The 23,589-nt window shown below is 40.9% G+C and overlaps 1 protein-coding gene across 4 annotated transcripts in view; it reads left to right on the forward strand.

Annotated features, from left to right (window-relative positions):
• SLC7A2 (solute carrier family 7 member 2) overlaps positions 1-23,589 on the forward strand; it is a 101,629-nt gene that overhangs the window by 14,506 nt on the left and 63,534 nt on the right. The window contains exons 1-2 of one of the 4 annotated variants that reach the window (XM_063726523.1): positions 13,984-14,135; positions 19,074-19,119. The exons of 1 other annotated variant lie outside the window; for it this stretch is intronic. The gene's annotated coding sequence lies outside the window, so the exon portion shown is untranslated. Of the gene's footprint in view, positions 1-13,980; positions 14,136-19,073; positions 19,120-23,589 lie in introns of those variants that run through there. 2 more of the 4 variants (XM_063726524.1, XM_009243561.4) reach the window with 2 other exon arrangements.

Consider the following 23,589-nt stretch of genomic DNA (forward strand, 5'->3'; position numbering starts at 1 on the left):
AACAGCCCTATTGCTGACGTGGAGAAAGTTGTAGCAGTCTGGATAGATCAAACCAGCTACAACTTTCTCTTAAGCCACAGCCTAATCCACAGCAGCACCCTAACTCTCCTTAGTTGTATGAAGGCTGAGAGAGGTGAGGAAGCTACACAAGAAAAGTTGGAAGCTAGCAGAGGCTGGTTCATGAGGTTTAAGGAAAGAAGTCATTGCCATAACATGAAAGTGCAAGGTGAAGAGCAAGATACAGAAGCTACAGTAAGTCATCCAGAAGATCTAGCTATGATCATTGATGAAGGTGGCTACACTAAACAACAGATTTTCGAGGTAGAAGAAACAGCCTTTTATTGGAAAACGATGCCATCTAGAACTTTCATGGATAGAAATCAATGCCTAACTTCAAAGCTTGAAAGGACAGGCTGTCTTGTTAGGGGCTAAAGCACCTGGTGATTTTAAGTTGAAGCCAGTGCTCATAGACCATTTCAAAAATTCTAGGGCCCTTAAGAATTATGCTTAAATGTACTCTGCTTGTGCTCTTCGTGGAATAGTAAAGTGAAATTCATCTGCTTACAGTATGGTTTACTGAATATTTTAAGCCCAGTGTTGAGACCTACTGCTCAGAAAAAAAAAAAAAAAAGATTCCTTTTTGAGATAGGGCCTCTCTGTGTTGCCAATGCTGGTCTTGAACTCCTGGACTCAAGCCATCCTGTCCAGCCTGTTTTTAATAGGCCTGAATCTTAGCTGTAACATGTGAACGTCAGTGGCTAAATATAACCTAGCATGATCAGCTGACCCAAGGGATGGAATTGCAGTTGTTGCTGAGGTTGCATTAGATTTTGAGTAAAATGATCTTTCAGTTATATGGACTTTTTAGGTGTTGGTGAGTTGAAAGTTTCTTGATCCTTGTTGCCTATTTATTAGCAAACAATTAGGACATTATATTAGGTTGATGCAAAAGTAATTGCGGTTTTGCCATTATGCAAAACCGCAATTACTTTTACATCAACCTTACTTCAAAGGCAGTTAATTGCCCATGTGGTAGAAATCATTAGTATCTAAGGTTTTAGGTCATATTTTTTCTAAAAGTTTCTTTTTTCTCTCTATGGTTTTGATTTTCATCCCATTTCACTTCAAGAACTATACGGAGGATTAACTTCTTAGTTTCCTGTGCCTTCTAATATAATCACCCTGTCACATGGTCACACTGGCTCTTGTTTGTTAATTCTAAATGCACTGATAATAACCCTAAATTTCAGGGACCTAAACCATGGGTTTAACCATAAAGGAGTGATAGATTTTAAACATAAATGGGTAGAGAATAATAAGGAACCTCTTCCATTTATTTAGGTTGAAGAGAGAAACTCTCGATTAATTAAACACCTCTTTCCTGACCCTTGCAAAACACATCTATATACATATATATTTTTTAAATATGTAAAATATATACATAATACATAAAATAGATATGTATTTTGCAATATCACCCGTGTCTGGAACAGCTGGTTTCTAGAAATCAGACTGGTTGATAATGTGGATTCATTTAAAACTATGTCTAGATCTTTAGATTAATACAGAGGCTGTGAAGTATTTTTTAAAATAATGAAAATTAAGTTTAATTGCACTATATTTTCTAACACTTTTTCCAATTTTTGTAAAAATATGTTAATAATAAAAACTGAAGAAAATTTAAAATTCCCCCAATTCTCATCATTACAAAACAGTAATAGCCTAAAGTAAATATAATTTCAGCCAAAAGGAAAGAAGGAAGGAAAGAAGGAAGGAAGACAAAAAAAGTTTCAAAAACCAGGGATCATGGTGTACCTGTTATTTCAAAATTAATATTATTCAATTTAATTTTAATTCCACCAAAGAAAAAGATATTAAAGTAAAACAGAAGGGACTGACAACTTTGAGATTAATATTTCTTTACTGTAAAATATGTGTCTTTAAAAATCACTCTAAGGTTAAGAAAAACAAGAAAATCTTTTTTCTTTTCTTTTCTTTTTTTTTTTCAGCTGGAGTCTCGCTGTGTTGCCAGGCTGGAGTGCAGTAGTGCTCTCTTGGCTCACTGCAACCTCCACCTCCTGGGTTCAAGCAATTCTCCTGCCTCAGCCTCCTGAGTAGCTGGGACTATAGGCGTGAGCCACCACGCTCAGCTAATTTTTGTAGTTTTAGTAGAGACGGGGTTTCACCATGTTAGCCAGAATGGTCTCGCTATCTGGATCCCATGATCTGCCTGCCTTGGCCTCCCAAAGTGCTGGGATTACAGGTATGAGCCACTGCACCTGGCCAACAATAAAATCTTTAAGAGGTTTGAGTAATATTCAACTTTATGGTATTATTATGATATTCTTGGAATCTTTAGATATCTTATTTATAACTTATTATTTATTAATATTTAGATACTTTCAGACACATAAAGATAAATTTAGACTCTTAATATGAAAAATGGTTTTGATATTTACATATTTTAAAATACATTTTTATATGTATTACATAATATATATGTTATATATATTGTCAAGAAGTATACCATTCATATTCTATTCTGTAACCATAATTTCCGTATTGACCAACTTAGAATTCTTAGAATGGGTATAATACTCACTAACAATTCAGCTCAACACTGTTTCTCATATTAGAGTAAGCAAGTTATCTATGAAAATGTAAAACTTCCATATTTTTATTAAAGTTCCCTTCCAGTGTTTGCATTTATATTTATGTTATCCTAATACCTTAATTGTTGGAGAAGAAAAGAACAGAGAAGGGCTTAATGTACAAATAATGCATTCAAGTCAAGCAAAAGTAAATGATTTTATGGTTCACTATAGAATGAGAGTTCTTTAGTTGTTAAGAAAAAAAGAAACGAAAAATGGCAGGAAAAGTTGAGTCTTCATATATAATAAAAGCACACAAACTAAGAAAAGTCTTAGTAGTCAGTATCATATCCATAATTTTATGTGGCATTTTAGTTTTAGCAAACCATCATTTCATATTAAATTAATGTTTTTGTTTTTTTTTTTTGAGGCAGAGTCTTGCTCTTGCCCAGGCTGGAGTGCAGTGGCGCCATCTCGGCTCACTGCAAGCTCTGCCTCTCAGGTTCATGCCATTCTCCTGCCTCAGCCTCCCAAGTAGCTGGGCTATTTGGTGGTTCGCAATTTTATTTGCTCTTAATTTATGATGTAGGTAGGTTTTATAGTTTTCTAAGAGATATAAACAAAAGAGCTAATAATTAGTTTTATGTTTATAAAGTATTTTTTAAATGCAATGAATAAAATTCAAATAAATTTTTTTTAATTGATTAAAAATAGCAGGTAATGACAGTGTTCCACTTGTATCTCCCTGGCTCTTACTGTTTTAGTAGTGCACGCACTACTAACTTCCAACTACCAATGCCTGCAACTGAGGCCTTTTTTTCTTTGCCACCATGCACATAGCAGGCCAGATAAGCTGAAAAGAATTAACCCTCCTGGCAGCAGCCCTCGATCTATGACTGAAGGGAACTGGAGTATAAATACCTCAGCTCTTCCTTCCCGTGAGTGAAATAATTCTGAGGCACACATTTACGCTGTTGCCTACATTTCCTCAGCAGAATGCAGCTCCACTTGTTGGATGCAGGACACTTATGCAGTGGACCTAAGGCAACTTCAGGGCCCCTTTTTAAAGAGCAGGTACACAGCAGCTAGAGGACAAATGAAGTCTGAAGTCCTGACCCAAGTTCATCTCACAGTAGATCCAGCAGATCTATGGAACTGCCAAGTAGAAATTTCTCCGTTGCCCAAATACATAATCAAAATGGCTATATTTATAGCTGGCAAACCTCACACTAGTCCCTGGTCTGTATAGTTTTGAAAGGCCAAATGGAAGCCACCTGAAAATGCCCTCCACAATAACAAAAGTAATATCACATCTTGGGCAGGATGGTCAGAAGCAAGGGCTATGGTCCCCTTCATACCCCATCTTGATTTAATTTAACAAGTTAGCCCACCACCGTGTCCGTGTTTTAAAGGCATGGGTCAAGGAAGCACTTGGAGAACTTGTGCTTCTCATTTCCACAACTTTTCGCCACGCTGGGCCAGAGGTTCTGGTTCCTGGTAGGGAGAGGGATCCTTCTAGAAGGAGCTAGAACAAAGTTTCCACCAAATTTAAAGTTAAATCTTTTCCCTTGGCATTTTCAGCTTCTTATTCCAGTTGACCAAGATGCGATAAAGAAGCCCTAATTAATGAGGATACACGGTTGCTATGATATTATAAGAGCAGGGAAGACTATGTCCTCTGACCCTTTGCTAGGGTTTTCTCTGGCTACTAAAGCATGCTTGTCTATGTTCTGGAGAAGTTAACACCTCCCAGGAGAAGCTCTGATCCAAAGCTGATGGAATTTGTTGTATAAACATCTCATTTTTCTCACCCTTACTTAACTCCAAGACACATGATCTACACTGTTTTCCAAAGTTCCTGAGAAGGGTTAAGCTCCAGTAGTCCTTGCCGTACTTTTCTTGAAAACACACTCTTCTACTCGTGAGTGAGCTTCCCTCCCTTCTCTGTCTTCATTCCCTACTCCCTTACGCCTTCCAAATAAAGTTCTTGCACTCAAATCCTTGTTTCGGTGTCTCTAGGAGTACCCCAAATAACGCAGGGTCCTTGAAATTTTGTTTTCTCTTTAAAAAGCATGTTACCATTTTAAAAACACTGTTGTAGTGCCCAGCCACCATACATGCTTCAATAATTGCTGGGATAACATCCTACAAAGCAAAGATCAATTGTTGACATGCTCATAGTCATGAATGAAAGATGCAAAAAAAATGTTCTTTGAGAGGGCTCAAATTGTACACTAAATTTTAAAATGCATGTAAAAAACATTTGCATATATATATATATATATACACACATATACACAAACACAGCCATTTTAAATTGGGATACTTAGAAGGACAAATTTCTTTTCTTTGAGAAACTTCCCTACGTGGAACAGCTCATCTAAGTCTTAGATCCTCGATGAGGCTGCTTATAAGGCTAAGTTGTATTCTGCATAACTCAAGGGTGACTTCCAACCTGTAGCCTACATCTTCTGGAATCTTCTGGAATTCTGGCACAACTGGATTTACAACATGCATTTGCAAATGGTTAGATAACCATCTCCTTAGATATTATCACCACAATACAAAATGAATGGTTATCTATCTCCTTAGATATTACCACCACAATACAATACAAAATGAAGTGAGCCAGCCCATCAAAGTCAAGCGCTCCCATGCCCGAAAAGAAATGTTAGACTGTGGATGTTGAAGCTAATTTTATTCAATGCAGTTTTCATTGCCCCGAGGCACTTTATCTACTGCTGGAATGTACTCACTGAATCATATTTTAAACCAGTATTCTCTCCGATTCTATATGCGCCTCAAAGTCTAAGCACATTGGAACTGGATAAAGGACTACTGTCAAGTTCAATTTAGTCAAGATTATCTCCTCAACAATACTTCAAACATTTTATTCACATAAATCATACAGGAGGATTAGAATATGCACTCAGTTAAAAAAGATTACTTTGCCATTCTGATGATCATGCACAATCTTATTGCTAATAAACTCCTTTGTATAGTTTCCCACACAAACAAGTAGAGTTTCTCATGGGAAATATGTTTTTGCAGTTTTTTTTGAAAGAAATATACACTAAGCTTTCTATTTGTTTTAAAAATCAACAAAACAGTACCTTAAAGGGAATACATTACTGGAATATTACAGAAAATTAAATATCTACGAAGCCTGTTGCAAATGAGTAAGTCAGCTTTTGAGGTTTTAAAAATCCTTTTCGTAAGTGATTTCCATTGACCACATGATGATATGAGTAAACTTTAGAGAACATGTTAAACGTTTTCAGCCTGCATTGCATATTACCTGTCTGCCTGTTTTTTTTCAAGCTTTGCATTTCAAATGCTTTCTCAGTTCCATAGCCACTCTCTCAGTGCCTCGCTATTGTCTAGTACTCAACTAAATTCAAACTTTGGTGTTACCTGCCAGGTCTCACAGGGAAGCTGAGATTTTAACCTCTGAATTAAAACAGGGGATCCAGTGGATTTTTCTGAGACCCATACTTAGATGCCTTTAATAATATATTTGAACATATTTTTATATACTTTTATAATGATCACATGACTATATTGGGGGAAAAGGGTCCCGATCCAGACCTCAAGAGAGGATTCCTGGATCTCTCACAAGAAAGAATTCAGGGCAAGTCCACCCAGTGCAAAGCAAAAGCAAGTTTACCGAGAAAGTAAAGGAATTAAAGAAAGAGTACTCCATAGACAGAGCAGCCCAGAGGGCTGCTGGTTGCCCATTTTTATGGTTATTTCTTGATTATATGCTAAACAAGGGGTGGGTTATTCATGCATCCCCTTTTTAGACCATATAGGGTAACTTCCTGTCATTGCCATGGTATTTGTAAACTGTCACGGTGCTGGTGGGAGTGTAGCAGTGAGGACAACCAGAGATCACTCTTGTCGTCATTTTGCTTTTAGTAGGTTTTGGCATGCTTCGTTACTGCAACCTGTTTATCAGCGAGGTCTTTGTGATCTGTATCTTATGCTGACCTCCTATCTCATCCTGTGTCTTAGAATGCCTTATCCATCTGGGAATGCAGCCCAGTAGATCTCAGCTTCATTTTACCCAGCTCCTATTTAAGATGAAGTTGCTCTGGTTCAAACGTCTCTGACACCTACATAGGCTGTGACACGATTGAGCATTTAAAATTAAAGCATTGTAATTTCATGATGTTTCTCCCCTCTCCTATTTTTCTTCTTCTTGTTATTTTTTTGTACCAATAGTCTCTGATCTCCAAGTATGCTGGGAAGCAGGTAGACACAAGGTCAGCAGGGCAGAAGGCGAAACAGCAAGAGCAGCATGCTGACGACCTTTCCGCCAGTTAACGCTCATGGGTCACGCTCTGGCAATCACTGCTGTTGACACACAGAGGTGGCCTCATAGATGGAAGTAGTGTTGAACAACTCCTTGGATAGAACAATCTGGTTTAAAAATGTCAGTTTTTTTTAAGCATTAGTTTATTTGTCTTAATGTAATGCATAAAGATAATCCCTCATTACATGATTTACATCTGTAACCTGAGAACAGTTAGATTTTTAACTTTAAATTGTATTTGGCACCAAATTTTAGACTGATGAAGGTATAAACGGATATAAGAGTAAAAACTTAGTGATTTAACTTGCTCACAGTGTTTTCATTCCCTTGTGTATCTCCTTACAATCTTCTGTAGAAATTAACTATTATTGTCCCCAGTTCACAGGAAAAAGAAACTTAGAAACATGGAAGTGAGGAATTTTTTTGCTCGAAATCATAAATTTAGTTAAGTTAGCATCCAGTAGGATTAATTTTTTTATTATACTACACATTTATATTAAATCATATCTCTTTATTTTATAATTTCTTCTCCAGAATTGAATCTTAGGAAAGATCAAAACAAAAACCTAAGCAGAACTGGAGTGCCCTCCAGGTGAGGCCAGGATCTTCTTCAGGTTTAGCCTGGCTGTAAGAGCTCAGTCTCCCCATTTCCAGGTGTCTTAGTCCATTTAGCATTGCTGTAACAGAATACCTGAGACTGGGTGATTCGTAAAGAAAAGAGGTGTATTTGGCTTGTGATTCTGGTGGCTGGAGAGTTCAAAGCTAGACAGCTGCATCTGAGGAAGGCCTCAGTTGCTTCCTCTCATGGTGGAAAGTGAAAGATGAGTGGTGTATGCAAAGAGATCACATGGCGAGAGAGGAAATGAGAGAGATTGTGGAAGCCAGACTCTTTAACAACCTGCTTTTGCTTTCACAGGAACTAATCCATTCCCACTGAGTGAGAACTCAGTTACTCCTGCATGAGCATCTATTCATGAGGAATCTGCCCTGCCCTGTGACCCAAACATCTCCCATCAGGCACCACCTCCCAACACTACAAAGTGGGACCAGATTTCAACATGAGTTTTGGCTGGGCCAAACTATATCCAAACCATAGCACCAGGTAAAAGCACAAAAGAGCAAGTTTCCTCTAAAGCTTCTGGAGAAAATGCACAGTTACCTTGCTCAGTGTAGTTTAATTGGATAGTTAAGACTAGCGAACAAGCCCCATCACATCCAGCAGTTTCAATTCTTCTGTATAATTGAGGAAGAACCCCAGATGTTCTTCTGACTGAGTAAGCTAGCATTGACTTGTTATAAAGAAGCTGGTGGACCAGACTACCTATCATTAAAATGGACTTTGCCTTTTTGTCTGGGTCACAAAAGGGAAAAAAGGCTGCTTAATTTGCTGAAGGGCATCAATTAGTGCCAATCCAAACATAAAAATAAAACAGGTGGAACTTTTAAAAACATACTCTCTGAAGCACTCATACATTAGGAAACATTACTAACTCGTAAAGCATTTTAAAGGATGCGTTGGGTGAGCCTGAGACAGACAGTTGAAGACGTCAAAGTCATGCTGGACAATGTTAATCAAGTTTAGCCTAAAGCTGCCTCCTTACATATTTAAGTTCAGCCTAAAGGTTTTTCTGTACGTTGTGAAGTATAATAAGTAGAGGTGTAAACTGCCTGTAGCCCACACATGTGCCAGTCACTGAGTTTTGGCCAATCAAATGTAGCCAACTGTTCTAACGGTGTTCAAAAGGTGTTCAAATAAGGCAAATGCCAACCTGTAACCAATCCAGCTGTTTCTGTCCCCCTGTAACCAATCCAGCTGTTTCTGCCCCTCACTTCCGATTTCTGTACATCATTTCCGGTTTGTTTTTTTTTGTCTATAAACCTTCTTCCACCACATGGCTGTGCTGGAGTCTCTCTAAATCTGCTGTGACTCTGGGGGCTGCCTGATTCTTGAATTGTTCATCGTTCAATTAAACTCCTTTAAATTTAATTTGGCTAAAGTTTTTCTTTTAAAAGCAAGAAACCAATAGCCCTTCCTCCTTTTCCCCCACTACCAAAGGGTAATTTTACTTGTCATTGTTTGAGCTCAATGAATTTAATGTTGTGATGTGGCTACAGAGAAGCCCTGGAGGGTGCTAAACAGTAACATTTTCACCTGAGTACAACAGTACCTCCCCTCCCTTGCCCACGGTTTAGCTTTCTGTGTTTTCAGTTATCCACAGTAAATCATAGTTATTTTTGTTAATATCAGGTATTTTGAGAGAGTCACTATATTGACGTAACTTTCATTACACTATATTGTTATAATTATTCTATTTTATCATTAGTTATTGTTGTTATCTCTTACTGTGTCTAGTTTATAAATTAAACTTTATCACAGTACGTATACATAGAAAAAAAATTGTATGTATAGGGTTTGGTACTATCCATGATTTCAGGCATCCGCTGAGGGTCTTGGAACATATCCCCCCCCGCAAATAAAAGGAGATTACCCTCTTTTTTTTTTTTTTTTTTGTAGAGGCGGAGTCTCTCTCTTTCGCCTAGGCTGGAGTGCAGTGACACGATCTCTGTCAGTGTCTGCCCCAGCATGATGAGTGGTTTTTAATTTTTTTCTTTTGTAGTAAAGGAGATAAAAGTTACTCTCTCAGCCGGGTGCGGAAGCTCACCCCTGTAATCCCAGCACTTTGGGAGGCCGAGGCGGGCAGATCACGAGGTCAGGAGATGGAGACCATCCTGGCTAACATGGTGAAACCCTGTCTCTACTAAAAATACAAAAAATTAGCCGGGCGTGGTGGCATGCACCTGTAATACCAGCTATTCAGGAGGCTGAGACAGGAGAATCGCGTGAACCCAGGAGGCAGAGATTGCAGTGAGCCGAGATTGCACCACTGCACTCCAGCCTGGGTGACAGAATGAGACTCCATCTCAAAAAAAAAAAAAAAGCATAACAACCTAGATTGTGAAGGTTGATGGAGATAAGAATGATTCAATAATTTAATCTTAAGAGTGTTGTAGTTAGCAAGCAAGACAAAAAGTTATCAGGATAGTAGGAGGAAGACTAAGAGATCATGGAAGCCAAGGAGGAGCCACTTTCAAGAAAGAAAGAAAGTAGGAGCGAGTTTGAGGCACATGAGAACTGGGAAAGGTCCATTGGATATGATTAGGATGAGATTTCTGGAGCAATTAGGACCCTCATCAAGGTTAAAGAAAGGAGAGGATTTACATTATCTGAGCTCCCTCCTAAATCCCTGGTTTTCATTCCTTAGAGCAACAGGCTAACTGATGTTTGGATTAAGAAAACTGACTTTTTTCCAGCAGATAAGAGTCCCAGCAGGAATCCTGGCAGAAGGAATCAGAGACTAGCAGGGGTGGGTGGAGCTCAGGTCCATTCCTGATTAATGGCCAATGTAAAGAAACCCCAGAAAGACACCAAGTGACAGGAGGCAGGGAAATTCGTAGGAAGAGCAACGTAGAAGTGAAAATCATTGCAAAACAATGATTTGGTCTTAGTTAAAAGAGAAGTAGAAAAAGATGAATTTGAAAGATTACTTGTCATTTATAAGGACTTGCTGTATTTTTTTCCAACCATTTTTTCAATATTTTGTTGCTTGCCTTAAGGGATGGGCAGATATGGACTCTGTCCAGTGGAAAGTCGCCTCTAGGTTTTTACACATTTTTGAAAGGGGAGTGGAGAACAGCGGTGGCCTGAAGCTCTTAAAACTAGTGCTCTGGGTCGGGGCGGTGGCCCACGCCCGTAATCCCAGCACTTTGGGAGGTCGAGGTGGGCGGGATCACCTGAGGTCAGGAGACCAGCCTGGCCAACGTGGTAAAACCCCGTCTCTACTGAAAATACAAAAAAATTAGCCAGGAGTGGTGGTGAGCACCTGTAATCTCAGCTACTCCGGAGGCTGAGGGAGGAGAATCGCTTGAACCCGGGAGGCAGAGGTTGCTGTGATCTGAGATCGTGCCCTTGCACTCCAGCCTGGTGACAGAGTGAAACTCCGTCTCAAAAAACAAAGAGCTAGTGCTCTGACTCTGGTCCAACTCTTTTTCCCTTTTGAGTCGATTCAGTGACAGCACAAACATTAGTATCCAGTATCCAACCATTTGAAAAAAATTGGAGGATTTTAGCTTGTCTTCGCTAAAATAGCTTGGGGATAATAGAGTCACAAATTAGAACTAGTAAGAATCCATTCCTTCAATCTTGCTGGTAGAAGTAAATCCCTCATTTGTGGACATGAGATTTACTTTAGGTTGTATTTGGCAAGTGTGGGAGTACAGGGTGTGGAATTTATTCAGCTACAAAAGTCCCTTAAAATTCCCAGCAATTTCATAAACCCTTAAGAGTTCAGACATGCACGAATGTTTGTGAAATCTTTGGAAGATGACAAACTAGGCTACTCCGTCTGCTGAAAATGACTAAGTTGGATTTTCTGCTTCATTCCTAAGGAGGAAACTTGAGGGCTGAAAGTGAAAAGTAACGGCAGTAAACCAGGGAGGGTGAAATAGAAGGTGGGTGAAAATTTTACTCAACTGGGAAAAAGATGCTAATTCAACCCCGGGGAGCAAGAGAAAATGCAAACGAAGATGAAGTCAAAATAGCTTAACCTGTTTCAAATATTTCATTTCTAAAAATTCGATTCTATTTTCTCTTGTCTCATAGTCTGTCTTAAGAGACTCATACTAAATCTGTGGACATCCTACTCTTTCCGCATCTAAACACATTTTTAAAGGTGAGAAATAACCAAAGTTATGAGGTAGGATTCAGGGTTAATCAATAATTTCAAACAGGAAATGGAATATATTAAGTCAAGAACTGGTGTGTCGAGATATTCAGCAATCTTGTTAGAAAGTTGTTTGAAAGAACTTGCTCTTTTTTTGCTTAGAGATGAAGTTGTGTTTCTTATTCACACACATGAACACAGCATGTTCTTGCTTCAGGAAGTGCTCCGGCGGGCAGATTAGATAAATTCAAAGATTGGTATTCTGACAAAATTGGCAGTTTCCAAATGTCAGATAAATTTGTTTATCCCAAATCATTGTGTTGTAACTTAATCACAAATTAAACAGATTTAAACACAGACCCTTTAAGTAAAAATATGCGGGGAAATAATTGCTTAAGTTTAAAAACAGGAATCTCTATTTTTATTTATTTATTTTAATCAGTGTTGACCAGGTTGGCCTCGAACGTGTACCTCGCCTCCTCGAGTGCCAGGGCAACCGCCCTGAGCCACCGCGACTCCCGAGAATCTCTATTTTTTTTGAACCAGGTGAAAAATATTAGATCAGATTACTCACCCTTAGAAATTACACAAAGTATCTGAGTCGTCGCTCCCTTGAACAACGCCTCCTAGCTGTGGGATTGAGGAGGAATCTGGTGTTAAAAGTCCACATGCATCATTTCCCTTAATGCTATTAATGATAATTTGCATAAGGAATCTTTTTTTGACTGTAAAAATAAGTTTACTTTGACAGTCTCTATTACTTAAGACATTTAGTCTATCAGATAATATCTTTGTAATCATAGTGCTGTTTAGACTTTCAGTTTTTTTGTTCGTTTGTTTTTGTTTTTGAGACGGAATCTCACTCTCTTGCCCAGGCTGGACTGTGGTAGCACTATCTCGGCTCACTGCAACCTTCGCTTCCTGGGCTCAAGCGATTCTCCTGCCTCAACCTCCTGAGTAGCTGGGATTACAGGCGCCCGCCACCGCACCCGGCTAATTTTTGTATTTTTAGTAGAGACGGAGTTTCACCATGTTGGCCAGACTGGTCTCGAACCCCTGACCTCAGGTGATCGGCCCGCCTTGGCGTCCCAAAGTGCTGGGATTACAGGCATGAGCCACCACGCCCAGCCTACGCTTTCAGTTTTTGATGAAATCCATGGATGGCTTCCTGAGGTACACTGAGATTTTTGTGTGTGCTATCTTCTGGAATGAAACCCCACACCATTTATTAGATTATCTTGGGGAAATACGTCTTGAAGTTAAGAATGATTTAGAATATCACATTAAAATTGTATATGTACTGTGAGGCAGCAATACGAATGTGGCACTTTGCCAAAGTTATTACTAGTAGGCGGGTTAAAGGGGCGTTTACCGCAATACTAAGCAAAGTGGACCTTTCTGTCAAACAAAAATAGTAATAGGCCGGCCGTGGTGGCTCAGGCCTGTAATTCTCAGCACTTTTGGAGGCTGAGGTGGGAGGATCGCTTGAGCCCAGGAGGTCGAGGCTTCACTGAGCCACGATTGTGTCACTGCCTTCCAGCCTGGGCGACAGAGACCCTGTCTCTAAAGACAAACCACACACACATACATACACACACACACACACACACACACACTGACACACACTTATTGTTCAATTCAGTGCGTGTTTTGCTTCGTTTTGGATGAAAATTAACAGGCTTTCACATTGTGACTTTAATCTTATCAGAGACTCCTAAAGTAAACAATAGCACAGTAGGAGAAACCCTCATTGTGTAACTTCTGCTCTTGCTCCCCTGGAAATAATGTCATTTCCTTGTAAACCCACCCCCAAACAATCGTGACTACGTATTCATACTACTGGAGTCTTCCAAAATAGCAACTGCACATCATTTATCAACGTTTAGTTTGCATTTGACAAAGCACATCCACCTGGGCTTCCATTTATCATTGCTATTATTATATTTTATTATTATTTTCTTATTTCCAAAATCCTTCTAGAATGGAAAGTAAACGCGGGGACCAAAACCCCACTTAGAACTCTGCTTAGAAGATTCGGAAATGCCCTTGAGGTTTGGTCCTCCCAGGAGAGCACGAAGTTTGTCCTCGCGCGCAGCCCCCCTTCCCCGGCCCGCGCCCACCGGCCTAGCCCGGGGCTAGCGCCCGCCCAAGTGTGCTCGGCTCCAGGCAAACCCCGCTGAGCAGCGGCCGCACACCGCCCACCCCGGGGATTGGCCAGCGCGGCCGGGGCCCGGCGGGAGGCGGGCTCGGTGTCGCGTTCCGGGAGCGCGGGGGAGGCTGGAGGAGGTGGTGCCGCCCGGCCCCGCGCCCCGCCCCCGCCCCGGGTGGCTACACAGTGGGGCGCCCACGTGCCCAGCCCTCCTTCTGCAGCGCGGCCGGCGGGAGCTCGTGTTCGCGGGACCAGCGAGGCGGCGGCCGCTGCTCCAGCGTCCCCCAGCCGCGGGCCCCCGACGCGCTCCAGCCGCCAGCACACCGCCGCCTTCTTGGCGCGACCCCAGCGCAGCCCCAGTAAGTTGCTAGGTCTCCAGCACCGTCGAGAGGCCGCCGGCGAGGGGCAGCCCGGACGCTGGGGCCGGCGGGGAAGGAGCAGGGCGAGGGCGCCCTGGGGCCGGCGGGGTAGGAGAGGGTCGAGGGCTCCCAGGGACGAGTCCAGCTGCGCGCAGCTGCCCTGAGGCCGCGCTCCAGCGACTCTTCGGCAGGGAGTCGGGGCCGTGGGCTGGGGCTAAAGCCGTGTACCCTCGTCCTCGGGGCTGCACCCCGGGTTGCGCCTCGCCTCGTCCGGTCCCTGTGCAGCCGGCTGTGCCCGGCGGCTTCGGGTACCGCTGGAACTGGGAGAGGGGCTGGCACGGCGACTTCGCGGGGACCCTTCAGTCACTCTTTCCAGGGGAGCTCGGCGCACCCCTCTCCGGGTGGGCAGGCTGAACCTCTCGGCCCTGCACGGTGCCAGGGTCCCCGAAGTCGCCTTCGCTCCTTTGCGGTTCTTGGCTTAAATTAGAAACCCGGCTTGGAGCGCTGGAAGCCCCTTCACATTCTGCAGGGGACCTGTTAAAATAGCCCGTCTTGGTGTTTGTGTTGGGTATTTTAAAGTAACTGGGTGCCTTTTAAAATCCGTTTGAGATGGGCTGTATTTTTTAAGCCCGTTTCGTGAAGCCCATTTCATGAAACGCTGTTCTTGGGGCTTAGAGAATCTCCGAACCCATCACCCCAGAATACCTGTCCGTTCAGAAAGTACCTTTTCATCCTCTTTTGACGCTTACATCCATCCAGTCTATGGAGTAAGGTATTGAGAGATTGTCATCTTCAACTCGTCGAAAAGAAATATGCTCAGCAAAAGCCACAATCATATGTGGCTTTTGAAGTGGATATAGTGCCTGGATTTCAAGAGAAAAAGGACTCAGCCTCTTCAGAGTTGTAAATATTTGTGCAAAACTGTCTAAAGCCTTTAGGTGACTAATTTTGGACCAGTAATAAGATTTATCTAGACGTTTGTGCAGAAACACTAATCCTTTTAATGAGAGGGATCTTATTCAAATAAGAGCTCTCTGAATCCTGTCCAGGGCCGCCTGGGTTATAAAATTAGAATGTATGTGGTCTTGACTTGATACTTTTTCATTCTTGCCTGAGCTAGTCTTTAAAACTTAGTAATTATCTCCTCCGGAAGGTGAAACATTCTGTGTTTGTAATCTTTCTCTAGGAGATTTATAAGATGTGAATATTCTATATTATGTACCTTGTTAGGATTGCTTTGTAATTAGTAAATCCTTTTTTATTTTAATTGCACTGAAGCGTGACATGAAATGATCTCTCAGTGCAGAACACACGACTTCTTCCCCCTCCTTTTACTACAAAGTTGCTAGTTGCCTGCTCTGGATTGAATCTGGGAGGCCACTTTACTGTGATTTTTGAAGTTTCTTCCGTTGGCCCACACTTTGTTTACATTCTGTGCCTTCATCTGGGAATGGTCATTTACCTTAAGGCATTTTAATCTTTTAGGGTGCGCCATGGCCTTGGAAACCAGAGTAAAGCGCTGTGGTATCTGCAGGGATCCAGTTTGCAGAATCCTTGGCCTCCTAAGCAGTGAGCATAGCTCTTTTCATTCCAGAATCTCCAATCATTCCAGAGTCTCTCCTGTCACTGGGCTTAGGAGCCTGTGAAGGCGAATAGAAGCTAGCTGGGGAGACAGGGGAGCTATGGCAGTTTAAAAAGCCTCATCTTACGCTGGAGTTTTTCATCTTGCATTCTCAAATATCTTTGCCGTTTGAACACATGTGCCTGAAGAATTTTAAAGTTCACGTTTCTTGCTTTGCACTGCAAACACACTCACCTTTGCAGAGTGGAAGTGCCTCGTCCCCATTCTAGGTGCTCTACCTTCTGTTCTGTTTTCAGACCTCCTGGCTTAAGCCCTTTTTTCTCCTGGCTGTTATGGCCAGACCCGGAGTCCTCGTTGTGCCCATTTCTTCTCTTTTCATTCCTTCCTTTTCAAATGTTTTTTCCCAGAAGTCCTCTGGCAACTTCTCTATTTAGCCTAGCCTCTGTCTTCTCTTGTTTTATTTTTCCCTCTTTCCCTCCCTGTCTCTCCCTCTTTCCCTCCTTCTTCCTCCCTCTCTCCCTCCCTTCTTTCTTCCTCTCTCTCTGTCTCTCTGTCTCTCTCTCTCCCCCTCTCTCCCCCTTTCCCTCATTTCTCTCTCCCTCTCTCTCTCCCTCTTCCCTCCATTCTCTCTCCCCGCTTCTCTCTCTGTGTGTTCAGAGCCATCTGCTGGTTTTACTTTGGTGCCCTTTGGTGGACAACTTTCAGAACAGAATCTTGGAAGCACCTTCATGTTGCTGTTTGCTTTATTTCCCCCAAACATGTAGATATGAACACATTGATTTTAAAGACTCTTATAGACTACCTACTAGATGCCAAACATTTAGAACAAAAGCAAAAACTTTCAGTGGAATATATTTCTAAATACTCACATATTTAGTATTGGGTGCATCATTTGAATGCTTTGTCATCCAACTGAATACTGAAAAACTTAGTTAACTAAGATTTCACTTAAGTGATAGCACTTGTCTAAATGGGCTTGAAAATCAAAGCTGTTAACTAATTTCTAAACCTTTAATCTGGATGTTAAAAACCGTATAGATACAACCTTGAATGACAACAGAAAACTAACGGAATTGTTCTTGTCATTGTCTTCCATTTTAATAACTTTTCATTTTAGTACCTAATATAGTATGTGTCACATAACACATGCTTATATGTCTTTATTGTTGAGTAAATGCCACTGATTTCAACAGTTTGAGAAAAGATGTTTTATCTGTCTTCAAATGTATTTATTCCTTCATTGAAAACTTACTGAGTTTCTACTCTGTACACTGGAAAATCAAAAAAGTAATGTGTAACTCCGGTTTTAGAGGGATTCTATAATTATGTTTACATTTGGGGAACTCCATTGATGGATTTTAAGAGCACTTTTTTATTTTGCTGTACTGTATTAAAAATACCACTTCTAAGCAGACGATTTCAGACCTGTCTGTGCCACAAAGCAAGTAATTTACATGCTCTAATACATGAAGGCGATGCTACTATTTCATCATCAAAAGCACATGTGCTGGACATTTTTATTTCACTAGTAGTAACAAATTTGTCCGCACTCCTCTTGTATTTCCCTTTTACTTGACTTTCTAGCTCTTGTTTTAGAAGTGGTGTTTGTGGCTATGGAAATGTTGTGGATGATATTGATAAAACCCAGCCAAATCGGGCAGATCACTTGAGGCCAGAAGTTCGAGACCAGCCTGGCCAACATGGTAAAACCCCGTCTCTACTAAAAATACAAAAATTGGGTTAATAGGTGCAGCAAACCACCATGGCACATGTATACCTATGTAACAAACCTGTGTGTTCTGCCCATGTATCCCAGAACTTAAAGTAAAATAAAAAATAAAAATACAAAAATTAGCCAGATTTGGTGGCAGGCGGCTGTAATCCCAGCTACTCGGGAGGCTGAGGCAGGAGAATTGCTTGAACCTGGGAGGTGGAGGTTGCAGTGAGCGGAGATCGTGCCACTGCACTCCAGCCTGGGTGACAGAGCGAGACTCTGTCTCAGCACACACACACACACACACACTCCCAGCCAATTAGGAGTTCATTTCCATCAGGCTTCAATTAGTTAAGGTAATCACAGCATGAATCACCTATTAATTTTTCTTGTCCATCTTAGTAGTGGAAACTGTTATATATCAGTCTATGGAAGCAAGCAGTATGCTGTTGCTTTCCACATTCTTATCGACCTTTTTTTTTTCTTTTTTGAGACAGAGTCTCGTTCTGACGCCCAGGCTGGAGTGCAGTGGTGTGACCTTGGCTCACTGCAACTTTCACCTCGTGGGTTCAAGCAATTCTCATGCCTCAGCCTCCTGAGTAGCTGGGATTACAGGCGTGTGCCACCATGTTCGGCTAATTTTTGTAATTTTAGTATAGATGGGGTTTCACCATGTTGCCCAGGTTGGTCTCGAACTCCTGGCTTCAAGTGATCCGTCTGCCTCGGCTTTCCAAAGTGCTGGGATTACAGGCATGAGTGTGCTCTGCCTCTTATGCACTCTTAAAGTTTAAATATTTCTGAGACAGGCATCTGCTGCCGTTATGCTGACCTCACGTATAATTAGTATTGACTTGAGAAAAGATTTGAGTTAATAAAGCTATTTTAGAGGCTGGATTCAAATATGTGGGTCACGTCTCTTCTGTTCTTATTTAGACTTTTAGTTTGAATTTCTCTCTTCAGAGAGATGTGGTTCCCTGTTATTCTGGGTGTGTATGGATGTGATGTGTTATGGAAAATCTTGGAATTTCTTGATACAGGACTTTATACACCCAAGACTGAATCATGAAGCTAGAGCATTCTAGTGCTGCAAATGTCATGAATTTAATTTTTCACCATATCCCCATCCTCCTGCAAAAAATAAAATATAAAATATGTAAAATGAGATAAAAAAAATGAAAGCAATACCCGCATACCCATTCTGGCACTACTGCGTACTAGCCCCCCTCTATAGAACGGAGCCTACTCTGGGATTCAGTATCGGGAAGGCGAGTGATGCGAGAACATTCCATGACCTTTGTAACAGGAGCTTAAAAAAAAAAAAAGCCCCAACTGTGTTGTATTCATTTTTGGAATATTTGGTGAACAATACACAACAAGGAATTTTTATGTCCCTTGTTGATTCTTACTAGTTTTTCCCACAGTTGTGGGGAAAATTCTCTTCTTTCCTTAACCCATTTTGGCTTCATCAAGTCCTTCTAAGTCTTCCTACAATTATATATATATATATATATATATATGGTGGGAGTATATCTGTGGCTAAGGTGAGAGGATCGCTTGAGTCTGGGAGGTGAGGCTTGAAAAAAAAAGAATGGAGAAATCACATGAGTCCTCTAGTTATCACTCCCATCATTGCTTCTCCCAGCAGGAGACTCTCTGAAGACCAGCAGGAAAGCAGTGAGCCCTTACAGGTTAGTGCTGATTTCAATCTTGGCTTGCATGTTGGAGTGGAAAAAGGACTGATAAAAAAAAAAATGTTAACAGTGGAAAGATTTGTGCCTATTCCATATTAGAGAGGGAAGCGTTCTTCTGTTAGAAGGAAACACATTCAGTTTAGTGTCCTACCCTTGGCCTAGCAGAAGAAAACAATATTTTAAAACAATCTTTACTGTACTTCAATTCCTATAAGATATTGCTCTTCCATTGTACAAGGAAGGTTTCCATGAAGGTATGGAGTTGAGTATCACTGGTTCACTTTCCAGGTTCCTGGTTCTTGTGAATGTACCTTTTAGAAAATTTTTGATAATCATTCCTGAGAGGTTGGGTGGAGGGGGTTTTGGACAAGAAATTGATTCACATTTTTTAGTCTACTCAGGCAGATTATTTAAAGGAATCCTGGAGTGAGTCCTTTTCTACTAGGGGAATCACTTCACGAGGTTTTTGTTCAATGGACCTCAGGTGCTCCAAATTCTTTAATCATAATTCTTCACCACACACTGCTATAATACCATGATTGGTTCTTACATGGGCAGTAAATAGTATTCATTTTAGGTCTTAGGTTGGGCAGTGGGTGCATGTTCATTATATTATCATTTTAAAATATTATATAAGTTAATAAAATTTTAAATGAACTTTCTATAAATTCGTAAGTAAAAATTTCACAAATTTCTTCTCTGTGTTTTTTCTTCAAGTAGAAAACATCTTTATTTTTATTTATTTATTTATTTTTGAGATAGAGTCTCACTCTGTTGCCCAGGCTGGAGTGCAGTGGTGCGATCTCGGCTGACTGCAAGCTCCACCTCCCGGATTCACGCCATTCTCCTGCCTCAGCCTCCCGAGTAGCTGGGACTACAGGCGCCTGCCACCACACCCAGCTAATTTTTTGTATTTTTAGTAGAGACGGGGTTTCACCGTGTTAGCCAGGATGGTCTCGATCTCCTGACCTCATGATCTGCCCGCCTCAGCCTCCCAAAGTGGGATTACAGGCATGAGCCACTGCGCCCGGCTGAAAACATCTTTATTGGAAGAAATTTTATGCTTCAGAAGGGTGGCTGTTTCTTTAGATCGTGGCTTTTTTCCTTCCTGAAATTCACTTTATATTCACTCCCACAATGTTCCTTGTCTGTTCTAGCAAAGGGTACTTATTATTCATACATGATGCTCATAGTTCACAGAATATTTGCAACTTGCCAAGGTACTTGTCCTGATAAAAATTCAAATGGAAACTCTTCATGATAATTTGTATCAATGTGGGTATGAATTCCTCTGAGAAAAGCCTGAGCTCAAAACTTTAGGCTACTCTGTATGGACTTTTTATTTGCTTTAATGATCATATGAAACAATACAATTTTATATTTATGTTTGAATTCACCAGCAAGTTTTAAGTGGTTTCTTTAATTCAGCTGTGATTTAAGCAATTGTTTGGGAGACATCTCTGCTCTTGAGTTCTGGGGAGACCTAGAAGGAGCCTGGGGTAAGCTTTGACCCTCCATCCTTAAGGCCTCAGCAACACTCAGGTGTGTTTTGGCCGCATGAGGAATTTACCTTTGTTCCACAGCAGCCTATGGCAAGAAAGTGAAGTCACACTGGCTGTGATTCACCAAGCAAAGTGAGATTTCAATTTTCACTCAGAGGCCTGGCATTTTGCATTGATCTGGACCTTTGTGAAGGCATTGGTAGAAGAATATCAAACTACTAAGAATTCAGTTTGTTGATCATCCTGAAACAAAATGGCACTGCTGAGTGTTTAGTGAGCCTCAGTGAGGAGTAAGTATTGAGCACCGCTGTGTGCCCTCTGAGAATGTGCCAAGTGCTCAGTGAGATTGAGGCAAGTGGTAAATGAGATCTTGTGGCTCTCCTGGACCACTGGTCAATTTCTTATGGAGTTCAGTGTCTAGGGGATTGAAACCCTTACCTTTCAATTAGTTGCTCTTTAAATTATTTCATACTTTACTTTAAAGTCTTGAATTGCAGCGATATTTTTAAATGTGTGTGTAATTCTAATTGGCAGAGCCCATACTTGATAGAATTGCCAGTGGTTCTTATTATGGGATAAAATTGAGGTCATTTTGAGTGACCAAAGTAACAATTAATTCTATCAAGTTTATCAATTGTATTTCTATATGCATTCCTTAGAGAACCCATATATGTTCTCAGTTACTCTTCTACCACATCTTCTTCTCTTTGGCTTTCATCTTTATTACCAACTTTTATTAATAAATTTGGAGAAGTTAAAGGTCATACTCTTTTTAGGTAGAATTGTATAATATTTACAACTTGAGGGCCATACTGTTTGAGCAGTCTCTGAAATTTAACTGCAACTCTTAACAGACTGAATGACTGACTCAAACAGGAGAACTAAAGAAATTCAGGTCAAGAAAAAGAAAAGATTGCGTGACTTTTACAGTTTTTTCTAATGAAAGGCATTTGAATGAATGGTTCCCATAGTTCCCTGATACACAGAGAAGGAGCTCCTCCTCCTTTACTCCTATCTGCTGGCCATTCTGTTTACATTCACGCCTCTGTGGGAAAGAAGAACTCTAAGATCATAGCAGCTGTTCTGTACAGCAGTGGCTCCCTTGATGTTTTAGGGGAGTTAAGGAAATTAAGTGATGGAAGCATGTACCTGCCTCCGACCCGATCCCATCCAGTTCACTTTCCTGTAAAAAAGAATGCACATCTGTGTGTAAACTGTGCCTCTTCCCTCCGGCAATTTTGTGTAAGGTTTCTGGAAGGTCAAGACTTCCCGCATTCCAACCAGTGGGCAAGTAGGGTTTCAGAAACCCAAGATAAGAACCTTGGAATGCAGAAACCATTTCAACTTCTCGGAGAAATGTCTTAGGAGAGAATCCTGTGGGCAGGATGGGGCCTTCTTGGTCATGCATCCTTTCCTCTTGCTGAAGAAGACTGCTTATGGCCTCCAAGTTGGGGCTGAGAACTGGCACTGAGTCACAGAGCTATGACAGTAACATAGCAATGACCCTTCTCACTAGTGCCATGGTGGACGCCATTCCCTGGCCTCAAGGGTATACTTGACTTCAGTGATCTCCAGCCTCACCATCTTTCTTTCCTCCGAATTCTTAGATTCATAGATTTCAATGTCTTCCTATGGGCCAGGAACAAATTTGCTTGAGTTTTGGCTGAGATAATTTAAATTGAGTATTTGTAAATGTCTGACATAAACAGAAAAAAAATGGATAAGCATAGTTAGTGCCCTCTTTTCTTATCTTAAATTGCATCATCTTTAGTGTGACATTTGAAATGTGATCTTGCCAATTCAATGTCAGTCTGATATGGATATTCTTGTAGAAATCGCTGAGATTTAATGAACTTACAGTTGAGTAGAACTGAATCATACTAAAGACCGATGGAAGCATCCTTGCAGGGCCTTATCAGGTTTTACAGTGTAAAATAACTATCCCATAGCATTTCCTTTTACAGTTATGTTTGTTTAATAACATGCTTAATGAATAATAGTGAGACAAAGTGAGGAACTTTAATGCTGATTTAGCTACTGAAATTATCTCTTGCAACACTTGCTTTACTTGTACTTAGGATTTGTAATGTTTTATTGCAAAAGAAAGCCCTCTTTTAAATGCGTTGCATTTGTGACATAGTGGTTGTGTAGGTGGAATAGGACTTGTGTCTGTACAATTCATCAAGAACATAGCACAGAACGCTTTTACATGCCATTCAGAGACAATAGTGGGTGTTGATAAAATTTGTAGTACTAGAGCTGTGAAAACAAGTGCTGGGCTGGTGCCTGCTTTAAACTCTCCTGAAACTTAGCAGAATTTCATTTTTATAACAAAAATCACTATTTTCTTTAAAGAGGATTCATAACATGAATAAGGCTTGGTGTCCTGGAAATTCATTCGGTTATATCACTATAAAAATGGTGAGACACTGTTGTGGTAGTTGGTTTTATATTTTAAAGCCTAAACTTCACAGTACATTTAAAACTGTCCTGTGCGAAACTTCAGAGGCTTTGGACACGTTCCTCTCTAGCCTCCCTCGCCGTGGACAGTTATCAAGTTTCTGGCACGGTGCTAGACAAATATGCAAGAGAAGTAAGTGCCTCAGAATGACATTTTAGAGCGCTCTTTTTGTAGGTTAAGAGACTGAGGTCTTGAGAGGTGTAACTCCTCTGAGGTTAGACAGCTAGGGATAGAGTGAAGACTGGAGTCCAAACATATTGAAAAATCAGACCATTCTGTTTTTGTGAAAACAAATAATAATTACTAGAATGCACTACTTCTGTGGAATTTTTTTTTTTTGAGACAGACTCTCTCTTTGTTGCCTGGCTGGAGTGCAATGGCGCAATCTCGGCTCATGTGAGGTTAGACAGCTAGGGGTAGAGTGAAGACTAGAGTCCAAGCATGTTGAAAAATCAGACCATTCTGTTTTTGTGAAAACAAATAATAATTACTAGAATGCACTAC

Source organism: Pongo abelii, chromosome 7 (genome assembly GCF_028885655.2).
Source record: "Pongo abelii isolate AG06213 chromosome 7, NHGRI_mPonAbe1-v2.0_pri, whole genome shotgun sequence".
NCBI lineage: Eukaryota > Metazoa > Chordata > Mammalia > Primates > Hominidae > Pongo > Pongo abelii.